This window comes from Muntiacus reevesi, chromosome 10, assembly GCF_963930625.1.
Source record: "Muntiacus reevesi chromosome 10, mMunRee1.1, whole genome shotgun sequence".
In the NCBI taxonomy this organism is placed as follows: Eukaryota; Metazoa; Chordata; class Mammalia; order Artiodactyla; family Cervidae; genus Muntiacus; species Muntiacus reevesi.
The window spans coordinates 25,321,645-25,341,947 of record NC_089258.1 but is presented as its reverse complement, the minus strand read 5'-3'; the positions used below and the strand labels follow the sequence as shown (position 1 = coordinate 25,341,947).

The 20,303-nt window shown below is 38.7% G+C and overlaps 1 pseudogene; it reads left to right on the top strand.

The window, feature by feature from the left end:
- The first annotated feature begins 8,011 nt into the window (after nucleotides 1-8,011).
- On the top strand, nucleotides 8,012-15,296 carry LOC136176319 (WD repeat domain phosphoinositide-interacting protein 3 pseudogene; annotated as a pseudogene).
- Nucleotides 15,297-20,303: the final 5,007 nt, after the last annotated feature.

The following is a 20,303-nucleotide window of genomic DNA, read 5'->3' as shown; positions in this document are numbered from 1 at the left end:
ATGTCCATCTCACTATTTTGGTATATTAATGTAGTGAAATCTCATACTTTTGAGATAAATATTTTTTGATAAATACTCTGATTACTGAGATATCATTGTAATTATTTTTCAAGGATTTTACATTGTCATTTCTTCTAGTGATGCCTTCAATCTGAGAAGGAAATCCTGGACATTCCCAACGTTTCCGGGGGCCTGAGAAATGTTTGGATTTATATAGAAGAGAAAATATCAGGTATAACTGAAAGACTGAAAGAAGACAAATATTTACCACATGGATATATAGAGAAGTGAGCTCCGATGCCCCTGAAATTTATAGAATATCGGGACCTAAATTGTTGACAGTTGAAGTTCATTCTACTCAACTTCCTTTCATCCTCCAATTCTAAGTTCCCCACGAGACCCACCCCTTCCCTCAGTCTGTTCCAGTGCTGTCGTTCCGTTCCTGGAACGGTGGGCCTGCGTGTGACTAAAGCCTGGCCAGATGCTTTTAGCTGACCATGGTGATAGTTCCATGTAGTGGTTTCCTGATATTGTCATAACCAAGTACCACAGACTGTGTGGCTTGAGCAATGGAAAGCTATTGGCTTACAGTCTGACGGTTCCAAAATCAAGACACCAGCAGAGTTAGTTTCTTCTGGAAGCTGTGAAGGAGAATCTGTTCCATGTCTCTCAGTTGGCTTCTGGTGTTTTGATGGAGATCTTTGGCATTTCTTGGATTCTTCTGCATCAACCCAGTCTCTGCTGTCACATGGCATCCCTCTGTGTGCCTCTGTGTCTAGATTTCTCCTTTACAGGAAAATGGGACACCAGTCATTTGGATTAGGGACTCACCTCCCTCCTGTATGACCTCATCTTAACTAGTTACATTTGCAATGACCCTGTTTAGGTCCTGAGTGGGGTAGGACTTCAGCATATGATTATTTATAAGGGAACATAGTGCAATCCATGAGTCCAAAATAAATGCATAAGCTAATAAGACTCAGTGAAATACAATAAAAAATTCACTGTGAATCCTAAGAAATGTTTTCAATCTTTCCTCCACAAGAGAATGCAGTCTCATAATAGCTGCTGGGTGGGTGTGAGGGTCTGTGGAAAATGTATCTACCGTTGTGGAAGCAAAGCCAAGAAATGAAGATAGAAACGTCTATTTGCTTCTTATTGAACACTGGGTAAAACCATATCTGAAGCCAAATAACCCCTTAATTGTTCACTTATATGGGTGAAAATACCCCCGCTTTGTTAAGCCTGTATTAGCATCACTTTTTTCCAATTACCACAGAAATAGAGTCAAGATTAATATGATTAAAGAGTAGGGTGAGAGATGGAGTATTCATGTGAACTACAAGAAAGGTGATGGAATGAATAATTCCTTTCTGCTTTTGTATTATTTTCGATCAGACTCAACTTGATGAGTTCCTGCACAGTAATATGTAATGCCTTGAAAGCACAAGTGAATCTAATCATTTTGTTTCTATGAAATATTGAATCCCTTCACACAACAGCAATGGACTAAGGCACAATTTCCTATAACAACAAATCTCCTAGCAAAGAATCAAGGTACATGCTTCCAGATGCTGGGTCCATGCCTTGCTGGGAATAAAGAGACAGTCAAACTAAGGGCAAGAGGATTAGCACAGAGTTAACAGCCTTCCAGGTCAAATGCAGTTAGAGCCAGTGACCTTGAAAAGTGGCCTTCCATCAGAGACAGTGTCCAAACAAAGAAATTAGAGATGCATGTTAAAGGAAAGCAGTTCTTGGGAATGGGATGGGAACTTAACTTTCAGAGTGCATGGTGGTGATGATGGTATGTCAGGCAAAGTAGAATCATCTCTGAGAAATGTTTAGAAGCAGGGGAAAAGGGGAGCAAAGCCTAGTTTCCAAAAATATGGCAGATAATGAGTCAGGAAAATGTGCTGTGGCTGGTTCTTCCACAAGTATCATTGCCCATGAATCTTCAAAATACTTTAAGCACTCCAACACTTACTTTATGCACTAGGAACCCAAGGAGCCTGGTGCCAGACTATCAGTAGTCTTATTGTCTCTAGGGGTGTTTGATGGTGTGGTGGTTCCCTTTAGAGAGGAGACTTATGCTAAAATTATCAAGGAGGTGCCCGGTATCCAAATTCTAATTTCCATATCTTATTCATTTGCTAAATGCGTACCATAGATTTGAAGATAAATTAGCTTCTCATTGGTCATGGGTGAAATACAAAGCAATGGTCAATAAGAACAGAAAGGAGAATAGGAGTAAGAAATTGACAGTATAAAGAGCAAAGAAGATGACACTGTACAGAGACTTCCAATGTAACAGTATATAAGAAGCATAACTTCATGATATTTTTAGTAATTCTGAGAACTCTGGAAATAGTTCATTGCATAAGTAAGGGTCCTCAGCCTTGGGACCTCACACTTCTAAGTTGCAGGCTCACTGCCTAACAGTAGTAGCCTTCTGATACATGCGTGACTGTATTGGACAATATCTATGCCTTGTGTCTGGTCTTCTTCACCCATGTTTTAAGCCAGCCATTGTTATAACGACTAACTTCATATAAACAATCTGAGAGCACCTCAGCTTTGCCTGTCTTCATGCCTTCTGTTTTGTATCCCAGGTCTTTGACATTTCATTGTGGGTTGCTTGTATGAACTGGGTGGCAAACTGGGGTGCAGAGAGTAAGCACAGGCTGGGGCAATCCTTGACCCCTGGGAGAAAGGAGCTGGTACATGAATGCCTTCCTCTTTATTCCTTCCAGCAAGCAATTTGGAGGCATGTTCTACATTGCTCCTCAGAAGATTCCAGCATAAACTAGCCCCATTCCCCATAGCAGTGACCAACTCAAAAACACTCCTTGTACTATTCCCTGGCATTACCCCTCCCCCAAATTACCTTATCTCAGACTCCAATTTCTGGGGGAAGTGCAGTTTACCAAAGTGACCTAGTTGCTCTGTTATGTTTTATGGCTAGAATCTCATTGTGGTTCAGGGTTAATCTATTGTAAATCTCTTAAGCTTTTTACAGTGGAGGACACAAAAAAGAGTTGCTGACATGTGAGAGGCAACAATTCACAAGTCAAAGCTGGCAACTGAGAATATCAAGTGTTGTGAGTTGGGTTTGGTCTCGGGTGGCCTCGGCCTGCAATGGCTTGGGATGGGGCTTGGGTTCCCAGTTGGGGGTTGGGGCTGGCTTACAGTGGTGACAGCACCAGATCCTAGCCACTAGACCAGCGGTCAGTGACAGGAGCCCTGGCCCTTCGGCTATCCAGAAAAGAATTCCCACAAAGACAGACAGTAGTGAAATAAGTGAAATATTTGTTAAGAGGAAAAAGAGTACAGTACATGTGGATAGACACACGGGAGAACTCAGGGAGAGAGTCGCTGCGTTGCACCCTTGAGGCAGTTTTAATTATTTTTCTGACATATTTCTTCCGAGTTCCTTTTAGCCAATCGTTTTGATTTGCCAGGTTCACAGTCCATATTTGGTATGTCTCAGGATCCTCCCATGTGTGCACACATATCTCTTAGCAAAGATAGATTTTACCAAAAAGGCATTTGGGTAGGGAACATCCCTTGGCATCACTCCCCTTTGGCCTCCAATGAAATTTTCTGAGAATGTGTGGTCAGGGAGGTCTCCTGACTTCGAGAATAGGAAATATGTGGTCTAGGCAGGGCCGGCCTGCTCCTGTAATTGTCCTACTGTTCTCATCTTGGAGTTTCCGTCCATAGGGATGGAGCCTCCAATCGCTTTACCTAGTGTGTGCTGAGTCACTCAGTCAGTCTGACTCTTTGTGACCCCATGGACTGTAGCCCTCCAGGCTCCTCTGTCCATGGGGATTCTCCAGGCAAGCATCCTGGAGTGGGTTGCCATGCCCTCCTCCAGGGGATCTTCCCAACCCAGGAATCGAACCCAGGTCTCCCGCATTGCAGGCGGATTCTTTACCATCTGAGCCACCAGGGAAGCCCAGTTTATCTGAGGGTGGCTCATCTGCGTCCTGCCTCAGGTTCATATTTTAAATCTTCACCGTTTTCTCTATAACATATGTTCTGATCAGAAGCCAGCCACTTCCGAGCTGGTATCATGGTTGCAATCGCTATGATTGATGAAAATTCCTGTCTCTGGATTTTCCACAGGAGACTCCAGAATGAATTTTGTGAACTACAGGTTAAGTCAGACCAATTCAAATTCTCCAAATTTGGTACTTGGCTTCACTTTATTGTAGATTTGCTTTATGGGGTATGTGAAAGAATGGGAGTGGTGATAGCACTTGATGCCACAAAGTACTTAACTATCTAAAATATTTTATTCCTAAACCTGATTACATGTAAAAATCACGTGGAGAAAAATTTTTTTTGAAATAAAAAAAATTTGAGCTCCACCCCATCCACTCCATTGATCTAGGCAGAGATCCTGAGATCTATATTCTTAAAAGCTTCCCAGGAGATTTTGATACATGGTCAAATTAGGGAAACAGTGATCTAAATAATTCATGAAGGATTTTAAGAGAACTTGTTACCTAAAACTATAAATCTTCCTACCATAGGGTTGGAAGCTTAGGCGTTTTCCAAATCACATTTCCTTATTTTCAAGTGAGGAAAAATCTTAACTTCTTAATTTGGGAAGGGAAGTTTAGAATTTAATTTTCAAAATAAAAGGTCTAATTTCATATGTTTTGATCTTTCTGAAGATTAACACAGAGATAATTTTTTATATAACTTCACTTGTAGGCATCTATAGACAGGCTTAGTTTTAAAGAAACTATGCCTAAGTGTAATCACAGATAGTGGAAAATGTACACGTTGGGCTTCCCTTGTAGTTCAGTTGGTAAAGAATCTGCCTGCAATGCAGGAGACCTGGGTCATGAAGATCCCCTGGAGAAGGGCATGGCGACCCACTCCAGTATTCTTGCCTGGAGAATCCCATAAACAGAGGAGCCTGGCAGGCTATAGTTCATGGCGTCGCAGGAATTGGACACGACAGCAGCTAAACAACAGCCACCAATGTCTAGGTGTAATCATAGATAATAGAAAAGGTGCACAGTTAATTATAAATACTTCCTCCAGTAATTAACATTAATTAACTATGCAATTAAGATGTTGATTGACAGAGACAATTAAGTTGATTCTCAAATATGCATGCTCTTAAAGTATTCACTAACTAGTTCAACTGTAACACATTTCCTAATAGACTCCCAGAAATAAACATGGTATTTCTTCTTCTTTTCAGAAATTGCTTTAATAAATGAATGCTTCTTTGTGTCCAGGTGAATCCATAGCTTCTTGAGATTGCAGACAAGCCAGAGGGAGTGAGATGTTTAGCAAAAGGGTATGGGCTATTCTCTGAGAAACTGAAAACTGTTTTTTTGTTGTTGTTGTTGCCGTGCCTTTGTCTGTATTGATTGGCAGTACTTTTGTGAACAACAAAAAAGAAGTGACAGAAATAAATGACATAAAAATATTAATAAGCAAGCTTATAAATATAGATTGGCATCTTGATATAATTTTTGTTGGGTAAGTTCCTTGGTTAAGGGATTTTCTAATGTGATGAACTTAATTCAGATGAAAACAGATTTTTTTATGAAAATTCAGTTAATTTGTAGAATTGTAATACCTGAATTGTGACTATAGGTTTCCTTTACCTATCTGTGGCAGAAATGTACAGTTACCATGGAAAATAAAAAGGAAAATACAACCATGGTGAGTTCAATCAAACTACAATGAAACTTATAGAAAGATAGCAAAATTGCCTATTGGAAATTTCTGTTCATTCATTTAATTATTCAGCCAACAAATATTTATTATTTATTTATTATCTATTCGCTCAATGACTGTCCTAAACAGTAGGGGTATATTAGTCAATAAAATACACAGAACAAAATCCCAACCCAACTGGGGACTTACATTTTATATTTTCTACCCTTCTTACTAGAAAAATATGAAATTACCATGGGTAACTAAGCATTACTGTTGTTGCTTGTCTGAATATAATGTCAAAGCAGAAATGTACTTGAAATACAGTACAGACTGCAAATGGCACTACCTGTGTTTCTTTTTTTTTAGTAGCTGTGTTTCATCTTCACCTTCTTTTCGTTATGATTCATGGGGATGCCAAAAACCCTCAGAAGTATATGTGGACTTATAGAAAATGTCCTGTAGCTTAAGATTGCTGAGTGTGTGCTACCATCTCAGTTCATGAAACCATCTAATCTGAACTGCCTGAATGAGAAATTTGGACATCTCATTTGGCTATGTATCTGATATTCAGAAAATCTTGATAGAGTATATTTTAAATGATGTGAAAATTTGACTAGTATTAAACTGAGAAAAACTATAATAAGGGTCTTTGAGAAGTTGGAGTCAGGTCAGAATTTTAATAAAAAATTTACTTTTCTGAAAGCCAACTTTATAATGAGTCTCATTTAAACCTTTGGTTCTCACCAAGAGCAGGGCTTCAAGTTCAGTCTCTTGTTTCATCTTGTTTGGCCTGTGACTGCTCCTTTTACATCTGAGAATCCCTTATTATGAGGCTTAGAAATAGGACATTTTATTATGAGTCATTAATGGAGTTTAGGGCCCTTAAGGGAGTCGATAGTCTTGGATTTTGAGCTGCAGAAGAAAAGCATGGTCCAGAATACTCCTGTACTAATAATAAGGCATGTTGTAGGGTACTCTAACACTGATATAAAAGAAAAGAAGAGAAGAAATAAAATCTATGGTAAAAGTGCCTCTGAAACAAAGGATGAATGATGACAGGCATTTTGGCCACTGTGAAAAAAAGCAGGATTTTTGCCAAGTCTTTTTATCCTTATTTTTATCTCCTTTTCTTTCTTTTCTCCTCTACCTTCTCCTCCTCTTCACTCTTCATCTTTGTCTTCTTCTCCTTTGAATTAAGGGAGGATGGAAGGTTTTCTATGCTTTATACTATGAGTCACTTTGGAATGTTCCTAAATGGGAAAATTTGGCTTTCTTTTTCTTTGCAAGCTGCTTATGCTATTGTGTCTAGACTTGATCACACTGCCAGTGAGAGCCAATTAAGGACATCTGTGTTAAGATCAAGACCACCAAGTGCACGATTATCAGACTATACTCACGCTTTAGTCATACATAGAATTCCACAATCAGTGGTGGTCTAGTCAGACCAGCCCCTGGGGCTGGGGGTTAGGATTCTGGTTTAAAGTTTTGGATGATTTCTGTGGTTTGAAGTACTCTCACAGTGGGTGATTTCAAGATATTACATGATGAATTGAATTTAGAGTTAGGTAAGAGAGCCATTTTGCACTCTACATGTTTTGTGAATAAGCTGTATCTTTTCTGAAATCCAGAGTGAACTATTCAGTGATTGATGTGGGGCAGTTTAAGCTTAAATGTAAAGAGCATGTATCACTATGGGAAAGAAAAGGGAAATTTTAGTGTAAAAATTGCTTAGGGAGTTTTTTGTGAGAGTTTTAACTGGAGCGTCACAACTCTAATCATCTCCCTGCTGAAAGAGTAGGGAAACTGTACTCCAGTTTCCTGGGGCTATTATCTCTGGTCTCCAAGATTAGACACTATCAGTGCCTTCTATTAACCAGTGTTATGTGTGACCAATAGTTACCTGCTCCATCATTTATTGCAGAATACTTTGCCTTCTTCTTTCTCCATGTAAAGGATTTCTGTAGCTTTGGATGCCATCTGATTTATTGAGGAATAAATAAGGAGGTCTCCAGGTGATACATCAGTACCTAGATGTTCAGAGAGTCCATATCCATCTGGAAATATTTCAGTGCTCAGTTCACTATAAAAGTTACCTAAGATCTTCCAAGCCCAATAGCTGTTTTCTCTATATTATACTAGAATTGAAGGAGTTGCAGGTCCTAAAGTGGGATGGGGTAGTGGGAAGAGTCCTTGAATTAGTCCTTAAATTAGAATCACAAACATTTGGTCAAACTCATCTGTTATCACAAGTTAGCTTTTCTATTTACAAAACCGACATTCTTGATTATTTAGTCAGAAACTCTTTATATGAATCTCTATTCACTAGATGGGTATCTTCATGAGAGCTAAAAGTAAGTTTTTTCACCTAAACTTATACTGGCCCTTATCACTGTTACCTTTAGATATGATTCATTATGTCATAGGACAATGGAAAATAGAATGCAACTTCTCTTAAATATTTAAATGTGTTGCGAGACCAAAAGCATATTTTGAAGTAGATTTATTATCTGAACAAAACAAACTAGTGCTGTGATGATTTTAGCATCAGAAATCCTTTGGTTCAATGAGGTTTCTAAAGTCTATTTGATAGCATGAAAAAATATGTGTTAGAAAATTATAAAAAAATATAAGAATCCAAATTATATGTAATTAATCACAGTCCTATGGCTCACTAATAAAGAATCTGCTTGCCAGTGCAGTAGCTGCAGGAGATGAGGATTCGATCCCTGGGTTGGGAAGATCCCCTGGAAGAGGAAATGGCAACCCACTCCTGTTTTCTTGCCTGGGAAATCCCGTGGACAGAGGAGCCTGCCGGGCTACTGTCCATGGAGTCACAACGAGTTGGACATGAATGAGTGAGTCCTGATGCATAGACCATAGGTAATATACTATATTATTAATATATAACAGAACTATGAATAATGAATATTTTTATTTTGGAAATTGTACATAATAGTATATTATATAATATTTTTAAATAAAGTAAAAAAAAAAGTTCATAATTAAAACAATTACCAAAAGAAAATCAAAATATTTAAAAGTTTTAGCTTTATCTCTATATGGGAAGACTATGCTAATTTTTTCTTATGCTCATTAACTTTTAAATCCTGGATCAAGAATTTAAAGCCTGCCTTTAAAATTTCCCACAAAGAAGATTTAGAGAGTTTTAGAAGTGAACAGACGTTACTTCTTATGACTTATTCACCTCCCAAACTGAAACCTTCCAAATCTTTTTGTATCCCTGAGTTAAAGTTTCTGATGACTTAATTTTTCAGGAAAAGTAGGGCAAAGTTTGATCACAGGACATTTTCAGAAATCAAATGAGGTCGGAGATCACTGAACAGATTCATACCATCTGGGAGACCAGAGCCAACAGAGACAGTTAAATCTTGAAAATGCAATTTACCAGAGGCTTTGAAAGTTCTCTGAGGGTCACTTACAGCTTTAAGCATTTCAGTATTAATTTTATCCCAAGTTAAATGAAGTTACTGTTATTTTAAAATTTAAAATATGTGCTTGTTTTGGAGAATACAAAATATGGGGAAAGAGAAAGATTAATAATGACAACGTTTTTGCTCCATGAAGGCAAAGTGAAGTCGCTCAGTTGTGTCCGACTCTTTACGACCCCATGGACTGTAGCCTGCCAGGTTGCTCCATCTATGGGATTTTCCAGGCAAGAATACTGGAAAGAAAGTGAAAGTGATGTCGCTTAGTTGTGTCCAACTCTTTGTGACCCCATGGACTGTAGCCCACCAGGCTCCTCCATCCATGGAATTTTCCAGCAAGAATACTGGAGGGGGTTACCATTTTCTTCTCCAGGGGATCTTCCCGACCCAGGGATCAAACCCAGGTCTACATGTACTGCAGACAGACTCAGACTGTCTGAGCCACTAGGGAAACCTATGAAGGCAAAAGTGGCTAACATTTGGTGTATATCCTTTCAATACTTTTCTATAAATATTTTTGTTGTTGTTCAGTCACTGAATCGTGTCCAACTCTTTGTGACCCCAAGGACTGCAGCACACCAGGCTCCTCTGTCCTCCACTAGCTCCTGGAGTTTGCTCAGATTCATGTCAATTGAGTTAATGATGCTAACCATCTCATCCTGTGCTGCCCCCTTCTCTTCCCTTCAATCTTTCCCAGCAGCAGGATCCTTTCCAATGAATGGGTTCTTTGCATCAGGTGGTCAAATTATTAGAGCTTCAATATTTTTGATATTTGAATTTTTTGCTCACATATATACAACTTAAGTTCCTATTTCACTTCTTAACAACCTAATCACTCCAAATTATTTCTGGAAACACTAAATAAATTTAAGTCATTGGATTAAAAATAGGAAGTTATACAATACAGTGGAAAACTCACTCAAGTGGGAACTAACAGTCATGGGTTCAATCCCCATAATGTCCCTGTCTGGAAGTACAAATATGGTACCAGCTTTTTTTAGATGGCAGGGCAGATGGAATATATGGATCAGAATGAGTTGTTGCAATCAAATCACCTAATAACTGAGATAAAATCCAGATTTTCTAACTCCAGCCCCAAATATTGATTCAGCAACCTTGAGGTAAGACCCAGTGGTCTTCATTTTTAATAAGGAACTTGGGTGTATGTATTGCAAGAGATTCTGGAAACACCACTGAAAATCAGTGGATTAGATCTCACTTTGTTTTCAAAAATTCTTAGGGAGAAGTTAAAGGAAGTGAGGGAACATGCTAAAGTTGCCAGCACTGCATCTCTCAAGTCCAGGAAACCCAGGATACGTGATTTTTTAGGCATAGCTGGTCAAAGGGCTGTAGCCACTCTCCTCAAGGCCTACAGTCTTTTCCACCAAGCTGTGTCAAGCATTCTTTAAGTTCATGACATCCTTTCTTTTCCTGTATCTCCCCTTCATACGTATTTCCCATGGCTTTTCAAGTCACAAGTTTCATTAATGATAAAGTTCATATAGGAACATAGATCTCTTGATCCTTTTCCAAGAATTTTCCTGCTGAATCATCCTTAAAACCTTGAATTTCAGGCTTCCCAAGCAATATCTCTTTCAAGAAGCCTTTCCCAGTTCTTGAGTCTTTTCTGTGTTTCTATAGTAACTCTCCCTACTCTGGGAGTTTACTTCTTTCATCATTCTTATAATATAGTTAGTTCACTTACCACCTTTCCCTACTAGACTGGGTTATCCTAGTACCAAGCACAATCCTGGGCACAGAATATGTACACCATAATGTGTAATGAATTAGCAACTTAATGCTATTTATGGTCAAAAGGACATAGCACATCTACATGGTATGTTTTCCACCCCTTGGTTAAACTCTATGTTTTTTCAGGTTGCCAATATTTTGAAGTTTCATCTCTTATTTAGGCAGCATTTATAGCGTTTCATCTTTTCTGAAACAGCAGGAGTATATCATTTTACTCTATTACACATACATCTTGATGTAGGATTTCTTTTTAAATTTATTTCAATTGGTTGGCCTGATTTTCATTGGAGACTGCATTTTAAGTTGTTATTTTATCCTCTGATTGGAATAACTACTCTGTAAAGGAAAGGAATAAAGTGTTCAAAGAAGACAGTTATGTTTATTGACACCATATTAAAATTCAAATGCAACGCAAGCTGGCACAAGCTGGAAGAAGTCAGGCTGCCAAATAATCTGGATTATTTCTGAGTCCAGGAGAAAAATTCAAACTAATTATTCCTCTGTAGCAAGCCGTTGCAAGCCTCTACATGCATAGTCTTTGAAAGAAAAACAAGGAGACTGACTACAGAAGTGAACTGGAGAATATTCATTTTTCATGCTTGAGAACACTTACATTTTCTAACGTATTTTCAAAAACAAAATTTTATTTAAAAATATAAGCATTACACAAATCATTTCTGAACCATTTTGGGTTTCAAGGAAACACGTCCCACCTTCTTAGCACCAAAACTGTCTCCAGATACCTTTCATACCTGTCAGTCAGTCAGTCAGCTCAGTCACTCAGACTCAGTCATGTCTGATTCTTAGTGACCCTATGGACTGCAGTATACCCAGCTTCCCTGTCCATCGCCAACTCCTAGAGCATGCTCAAACTCATGTGCATTGAGTCAGTGATGCCATCCAACCATTTCATCCTCTGTCATCCCCTTCTCCTGCCTTCAATCTTTTCCAGCATCAGGATCTTTTCAAAATGAGTCAGTTCTTCCCATAAAGGTAGCCAAAGTATTGGAGCTTCAGCTTCAGCATCAGTCCTTCCAATGAATATTCAGGACTGATTTCCTTTAGGATTGACTGGTTTGATCTTGTTGTCCAAGGGACTCTCAAGAGTCTTCTCCAACACCACCATTCAAAAACATCAGTTCTTTGGTGCCCAGCTTTCTTTATGGTCCAGCTGTTACATCCATACACGACTACTAGAAAAACCATAGCTTTGACTATAGGGGCTTTTGTCTGCAAAGTGATGTCTCTGCTTTTTAATGTGCTATCTAGGTTGGTCATAGCTTTTCTCCCAAGGAGCAAGCGTTTTTTAAATTTCGTGGTTGCAGTCACCATCTGCAGTGATTTTGGGGCCCAAAAAAATAGTCTCTCAGTGTTTCCATCATTTCCCCATCTATTTGCTGTGAAGTGATGAGACCAGTTGCTATGATCTTAGTTTTTAATGTTGAGTTTTAAGCCAGCTTTCTAACTCTCCTCTTTCACTCTCATCAAGAGGCTATTTAGTTCCTCTTCACTTCTGCTGTAAGAATGGTGTAATCTGCATATCTGAGGTTATTGATATTTCTGCCAGCAATGTTGATTCCAACTTGTGTTTCATCCCGTCTGGGATTTTGCATGATGTACTCTGCATAGAAGTTAAAAAAGCAGGGTGACAATATACAGCCTTGACGTACTCCTCTCCCAATATGGAACCAGTCCATTGTTCAATGTCTGGTTCTAACTGTTGCTTCTTGACCTGCATACAGATTCCTCAGGAGGCAGGTAGGTGGTCTGGTATTCCCAATTCTTTAAGAATTTTCCACAGTTAGTTGTGATCCACATAGTCAAATGCTTTAGCGTAGTCAATGAGGCAGAAGTAGATGTTTTTCATAGCTGTCAATAAACCTAAATATTGACCCTGTTTTGTTTACCTGTTAGTGGTCATTGCTTTTAAGGAACCCTTCACCTAAAGGTCAATGAGAGTTGTATAGAATCAGCCCAGCTTCTCGCATTCCTGTAGAAATTGGACATAAACCTTCATAATTGAAGAATTCCCTTGCTAACCCTCATCTTCATATGTTATCTGACTCTCCTTTACCTCTCTAATTTTATCCCTTCCATTCTGCCTTTGCCTTACTCCATTCTAGCTTCTTTTGATTTTCTTACTGGTCCAAAGCCCCCAAACACACTCCTGACCCAGGGCCCTTGTCCTTAGAGTCATCTTTGCTTGCTATGCTGCTCCTTTCCCACGGAACTCAGCTTAGCCCACCTCCTCACTTCCTTTGGGGTCTTTATTCAAATGTCAGCTAATCAAAGAGGTTGCTTTCTTTATTTCTTCACTCTGCTTTATTATTTTTTTTCATAGCATTTATCACCCACTGACACCTTAGGCTGTTTAAGTCAATTACTGTGAATCTGAACATGTTAATATGAGAACAATGACTGTTTCCATCATGGCCCCTGTCCTGGCACCTAAAAAAGTACCTGGCATATAATAGGTACTTAAAATTACGTGTTAAATAAATGAGTGATTACTGTGGGGAAATAGTGAGGCAGTGTTTAAAAAGGATAAATGACAAAAGTTCTGAGGTATTAAAATAGCATTTAAAATGAAGTACCTGACCTTTATACCTTTATAGACCTTTAAAGACAGTTAAACCTTTAGAGGGGCTTCCCTGGCGGCTCATACTAGTGATGTTTATTGACTTAGTTTTCATTTCTGAGAGGAATTCCATCGTTGCTCCCTCCTTTTTCACACCCTTGACTTTTAAAACAGAATTCTATTTTCTATAGGAATGCAGATTTGTAAGTGTCAAAAATTATGTATAAAAATGGCATTATAAATACATATGGTTTTATAACTCCATGTTACATAGGACTAACACATTAGTACCCCATTTCTGTCAAAAATTAGCCTTTATAATGTAGCTTTGAAGGGTGAAATAATTCCCTTCACAAATCTCCAATAACATAACATTTAAGTTATGTCCAAGATTGCAGTTTTCTAAGCTATACTGAGATGTCCGTTTGTGTGGAAAAATCTGTAAATTCATCTATAAATACTTCTACTGACTAATTTCCTAGGTGTAGAATTGTTGTCTCAAAAAGCATGGCTATTTTTAAAGCATTTGAAGTACACTCACAAATTCCCTTCCAGAAAGACTGTAGCAATTTACCAGCAGTGCAAGAAAGTGCTATTTATGGTGTCTGTGTTAGTTAGGGTTCTCCAGAGAAGCAGAACCAATAGGATACAAAAAGAAATTTATTATGAGGAACTGACTCAAACAATTACAGAGATTGAGAAGTTCTACAACCTGCCATGCATAAGCTGGAGACCCAGAAAAGCCAGTGATGTGATTCCCTCTGAATCAAAGGCCTGAGACCCAGGAGAGCTGATGATGTAAATCCCAGCTTGAGGGCAGAAAAAGAAATGAAATAGCCCATCACAAGCAATAGGCAGAAAGGGGGGCGAATCCCTCCTCCTTCAGTCCTTTTGCTCTATTCAGGCCCTCACCAGATTAAGGCGCTGCCCACCCACACTGGGGAGGGCAATCTACTAAATCAATGATTCAAATGCTAATTTTATCCAGAAACACTCTCACAGACACACCCAAAAATAATATTTCATCAAATATCTTAAGCAAGCCCTGATTCAGACAAGTTGACATGTAAGCTTAACTATCACAATTCCACCCTTTGTCAACTCAACACTCACACCCATCTCCACAAACCATACTTAATCTCCAAACAAAAACAATAAGGTTATAATTATACCTAACATGGTACAACATACATATAGCCAAAAACCTACTCACCCTTTAACCAGAAGAGTTCTTGAAGAACACTCTTATTAAAACAGAATTTTCCACAGAATTCCAGGAAGCCAAATCGAGGTGAGACAGAATTGTCCCTTTGGACCTCATGATTAATGTGTTTACATGCACACACAAACCCTACCAGTCTTGTGTCTTTAAAAGCTACTCTGTTTCTAAAGGCCTTTATTGTGTTTCGGTAGTAACAATGCCTTTCTGGCCTTGCCAGACACAGAGTGATTCACGCGCAGCTCATGGACCTGGCCAGCACCAGGAGGCTGCCGGTGGACACCCCCACACAGAGGTATCCTGAGCTGCATTGCTCCCAACAAGAATTGTCATCTGGAAAGGGGCTCATAAGAATGTCTGCTACTTCTATCAGGGCACTGGATCCAGAAGTTGTGAAGAAAGTTCACAAGCAGCAAATATTTATCGCAATCAGGACAGTTCCTTTATCTGTGTGTCTCATGACTGTGGCAAAAGGAAAAAGCAGTCTAGTTTGGAATCAGCCAGTTTCCTTCAAAAATACTTCATTTCCAAAGAGAGTTTTCCCAAATTTCAGGGTCCTTCAGCTGATCACCCCATTGAAGTGCTGAGTGTGCCCCTCAGACCCTTCTGGAGCTAACGCTGACCCGCTGTAGACCTGTGGGTATAGGCAGAAAGGGACTTCCCCAATGACCTTTGGCCTCAAAGCCACATGGAATCTTTGCTTCCCTGTGGAAGGCTTTCCATTATGAAGAAGAATAACTACCAGGGCTGGAGTAGATGCTTAAGTGGCTTTGAACAACTTGTGCCTGACAGTCGGCTTGCTGTCTTTTAGTTCAGCTAAGAAGTTTAGCTTTGGCAGTCCCACTGCATCCTTTACCTCTAAATTTGAATTAAAATTTGTTATTTGGGAACAGATTTCCTCATTTTTACTGAGCAAATTGGAAAATGTTAGTTCTTACTAACATGGTTTAGTCGCAAAGTCGTGTCCGACTCTTGTGTTCCCAGGGACTGCAGCGTACCAGACTGCTCTGTCCATGGGATTTTCCAGGCAAGAATACTGGAGTGGGTTGCTACTTCCTTCTCCATCTTACAGTGTAACAAGACTTAAATAGAATAATAATACCAGCAGCTCACCTTCAAAAAGGAGGAAGATCTCTTCTTCAGTGAAGAAAAAAAGACATGGTTATTATAGAAAATGCAATGAGAACGTTTCCTCTTGTGTAAATTCAATGTTGTGATTTTTCTGTGCCTGTAGCATCATTTGGTTTTGTGTGCATATGTGCTGCCATCCCCTGTTCTGTGTTACAGTTGTTAGAATTGATGCAAAACCCCAGACCCCACCTCTCCTCACCCCTCAGTGAGCCTAGGTGCCTGGGGGTATAGCCATCCTTTCATGGGCTTAACCTGGTCTCTTAAACAGGAAGAGTCAGCTTTATTCAGGAGTAAGGCTCAATTTTCTGTTATGTGTAAGGATCATAGACTTTAAAAATTAGTCGTTTAATTTAGAGTGTATGAACGAAAATATTCTACATCTCTTTCAAAAAAGTGATACAGGAGAAAGTGTCCTCTGGTCATTTCTGTCAGTGTTAAGCATAATGCCTTAGTCTATCATTTCTACTTAGGTTTCTTGTCATCTTTTTCTCTCCCCAACATTTATAAGAGGAGCTACACGTTAGCATGTTGAAAATGAAAGGCATGTTACATTTTTTTAACATTAAATGACTACAATATATATGGTCTCACTGTTGTTAAGTACTATTTAAAGCATTTATTTAGTTTTCTTAAATTCTTGATAAAGAGATTTAATTTTGTGTTTTGACTTCAGGTTGCAAATATTTATAGTCAGCCTAATGGCAAATTCCGTTTTGCAACAAACGTGACAAAGAGACTAAAGAGACTAAAGCATGAGCATAGTATAATAATTATGCGCTTCATGGTCTGGACCTTAACCCAGGTGTCCTTAATAGGCTCCCACTGGCAGCACGATCTTGAGTCCAGATCAATAGCTTAACCAGCTTGCAAAGAAGAAAGAAAGCCCAAGCCCCCCCATAAGGGGTATTCCTGAGCATCCCGAAGCATCCGTAATTCAAAGGAAATTCCCTTCCTCCCTAATTCAGAAGAAGAGATGATGAGGTCCAATACCCTGGCAGAAAACTTGTAAGTAATAGGATATAGAAAAGCAAATCACAGAATATAGTTAGGGTAAAGTATTATGAAAGTATTATGAAACAAGCCTCACTTCTCATTTAATAAGGAAAAAGAACGATTAATTATATATTATGTTTTGTCTGTCAGGCTGTGGACTTCTAGTGAAGCTCTAAATTAGTAAAAACTATCCAAAAAGCAGCTTGGCGTTAAGTGGCAAAAATTTTAAAAACAGTACTTTGACCCAACATTTCCAGTTCTAGGATTCCACCCTTAGGAAGTCACCAGAGAGGTAGAGATGTGAAAAATGATTCATGTACAAAAGTGAGCATTATACCATTCTTAAAATATAGAAAACTAGAAGCAATGTTCATGCCCACATGTAAGTTAATAGTTGCATAATTTATGGAATAGCCTTATGGTGTAATATTATACAGCTATTAAAATATCATTTTCAGAGAACATTGAATATTATAGGAAATGCTCATGGCATAACTTAAATGAATATAAATACATGGTAAATATATTTGTATGCATGAAAGAAATGTATTAAGTATTTATGATAGTTATTTCTTGGTCTTGCTTTTATGAATATTCATTTTTATTTTCTCCTTTATACTTTTCTTAATTGTCAGTGTTTTACTATAAACATGCAATCTACTTTTAACAGAAAAACACTAAATTTTATTATCTAATAATTTCAAGGGGGGAAAAATCTGTGAAACACTATTAATACATTGCACTTTCAGAATATGTTACATTTTGATAAAGGTTTTGTTTTCAATTCTAAACTTATGCTTTAAATTTAGCTTTGTGGAATAAAATTCTCAGTTTTAGGAAGTGACATTTTAGTATTTGTTATTCTGTTGGGAAATTTTACCAGACTAATCCTCAGCTCAAGCTAGTAGAGATTGATGGGCACATATGTTGAGCAATGCAGAGTTTTCACAGGAACAGAAACATTTGTAGAAATTGATAGAGCAATTCTTTTCAAACAATATATACTTTACTTTTCTACAAACTCACACTAAAACAAAAATGCAGTTTTGTTAGCTTGATTTTTTCATTTCTCTATTTGTTTTGGAAAAAAAAGTCTTTGGAATTTTCATGTCTATAAAATAGTGCTTTGGAAGAAGCAAACATAAAATTCATAAATAAAAAGTTCCTTGATCATGTACATGGTCTTGAGGAATGTGTTTAATTATGTCATATCTTAGATTTTACATTTTAGAAATTAGCATAATATTCACATTATTACTATGGATTCAAATTTTGTGTCTCAAAGAGGATTGACATCCTCATTATGTCCAGGAGGCTTTGTAATCGTCCTGCTCTCTTTTATCCATAATAGTGCCACAAAGACTTTCTGAACTACCTATCTAGTTACGTGCTGCTTTTCTTAGAAACCTTCAAACTCTCCCCTTGCTTTCAGGATATTTATAAAGACCTTCAGTTCAGTTCAGTTCAGTCGTTCAGTCGTGTCTGACTCTTTGTGACCCCAGGGAATGCAGCAACCAGGCTTCCCTATCCGCCACCAACTCATGGAGCTTACTGAAACTCATGTCCATTGAGTCAGTGATGCAATCCAATCATCTCATTCTCTGTTGGCCCCTTCTCCTGCCTTCAGTCTTTACCAGTATCAGGGTCTTTCCTAGTGGGTCAGTTCTTCACATCAGGTGGCCAAAGATTTGGAGTTTCAGCTTCAACATCAGTCCTTCTAATGAATATTCAGGACTGATCTTTAGGATGGACTGGTTGGATTTCCTTGCAGTCCAAGGGACTCTCAAGAGTCTTCTCCAACACCACAGTTCAAAAGCATCAATTCTTTGGCACTCAGCTTTCTTTATAGTCCAACTCTCACATCCAAACATGACTACTGGAAAATCTATAGCTTTGACTAGATGGACCTTGGTTGACATTGACAAAGTAATGTCCTGCTTATTAATATGCTGACCAGATAGTCAATACTGAAATCAGATTGACTGTATTCTTTGTAGCCGAAGGTGGAGAAACTCTATACAGTCAACAAAAACAAGACCGGGAGCTGACTCTGGATCAGACCATGAACTCCTTATTGCCAAATTCAGACTTACATTGAAGAAGTAGGGAAAATCACTAGACCATTCATGTATGACCTAAATCGAATCCCTTACCAAGTACACAGTGGAAATTAAAAATACATTCAAGGGATTATATCTGATAGACAGAGTGCCTGAAGAAGTATGGACAGAGGTTTGTGACATTGTACAGGAGGCGGGGATCAAGACCATCCCCAAGAAAAAGGTAAAATGGCTGTCTGAGGAGGCCTTACAAATAGCTGAGAAAAGAAGAGAAGCAAAAGGCAAAGGAGAAAAGGAAGGATATTCCCATTTGAATGCAGAGTCCCAAAGAATAGCAAGGAGAGATAAGAAAACCTTCATCAGTGATCAGGGGAAGGAAATAGAGGAAAACAAGAGAATGAGAAAGACTAGAGATCCCTTTAAGAAAATTAGAGATACCAAGGGAACATTTCATGCAAAGAAGGGCACAATAATGAACCTAACAGAAGCAGAAGATATTAAGAAGAGGTGGCAAGAATACATAGAAGAACTGTATTCCAGCTTGTGCTTCTTCCAGCCCAGCCTTTCTCATGATGTACTCTGCAAATAATAAATAAGCAGGGTCCTGTGACCACTGCTGAGTTTTCCAAATTTTCTGGCACATTGAGTGCAGCACTTTCACAGCATCATCTTTCAGGATTTGAAATAGCACAAGCTGGAATCATGATTTCCAGGAGAAATATGAATAACCTCAGATATGCAGATGACATCACCCTTATGGCAGAAAGTGAAGAGGAACTAAAAAGCCTCTTGATGAAAGTGAAAGAGGAGAGTGAAAAAGTTGGTTTAAAGCTCAACATTCAGAAAACTAAGATCATGGCATCTGGTCCCATCACTTCATGGCAAACAGATGGGGAAACAGTGGAAACAGTGTCAGACTTTATCTTTCTGGGCTCCAAAATCACTGCAGATGGTGATTGCAGCCATGAAATTAAAAGACACTTACTCCTTGGGAGGAAAGGTATGGTCAAACTAGATAGCACATTAAAAAGCAGAGACATTACTTTGCCAACAAAGGTCCATCTATTCAAGGCTATGGTTTTTCCAGTGGTCATATATGGATGTGAGAGTTGGACTGTGAAGAAAGTTGAGTGCCAAAAAATTGATGCTTTTGAACTGTGGTGTTGGAGAAGACTCTTGAGAATCCCTCGGACTGCAAGGAGAGCCAACCAGTCCATCCTAAAGGAGATCAGTCCTGGGTGTTCACTGGAAGGACTGATGCTAAAGCTGAAACTTCAATATTTTGGCCACCTGATGTGAAGAGTTGAGTCATTGGAAAAGACCCTGATGCCAGGAGGGATTGGGGGCAGGAGGAGAAGGGGACAACAGAGGATGAGATGGTTGGATGGCATCACCGACTTGATGGACGTGAGTTTAAGTAAATTCCGGTAATTGGTGAT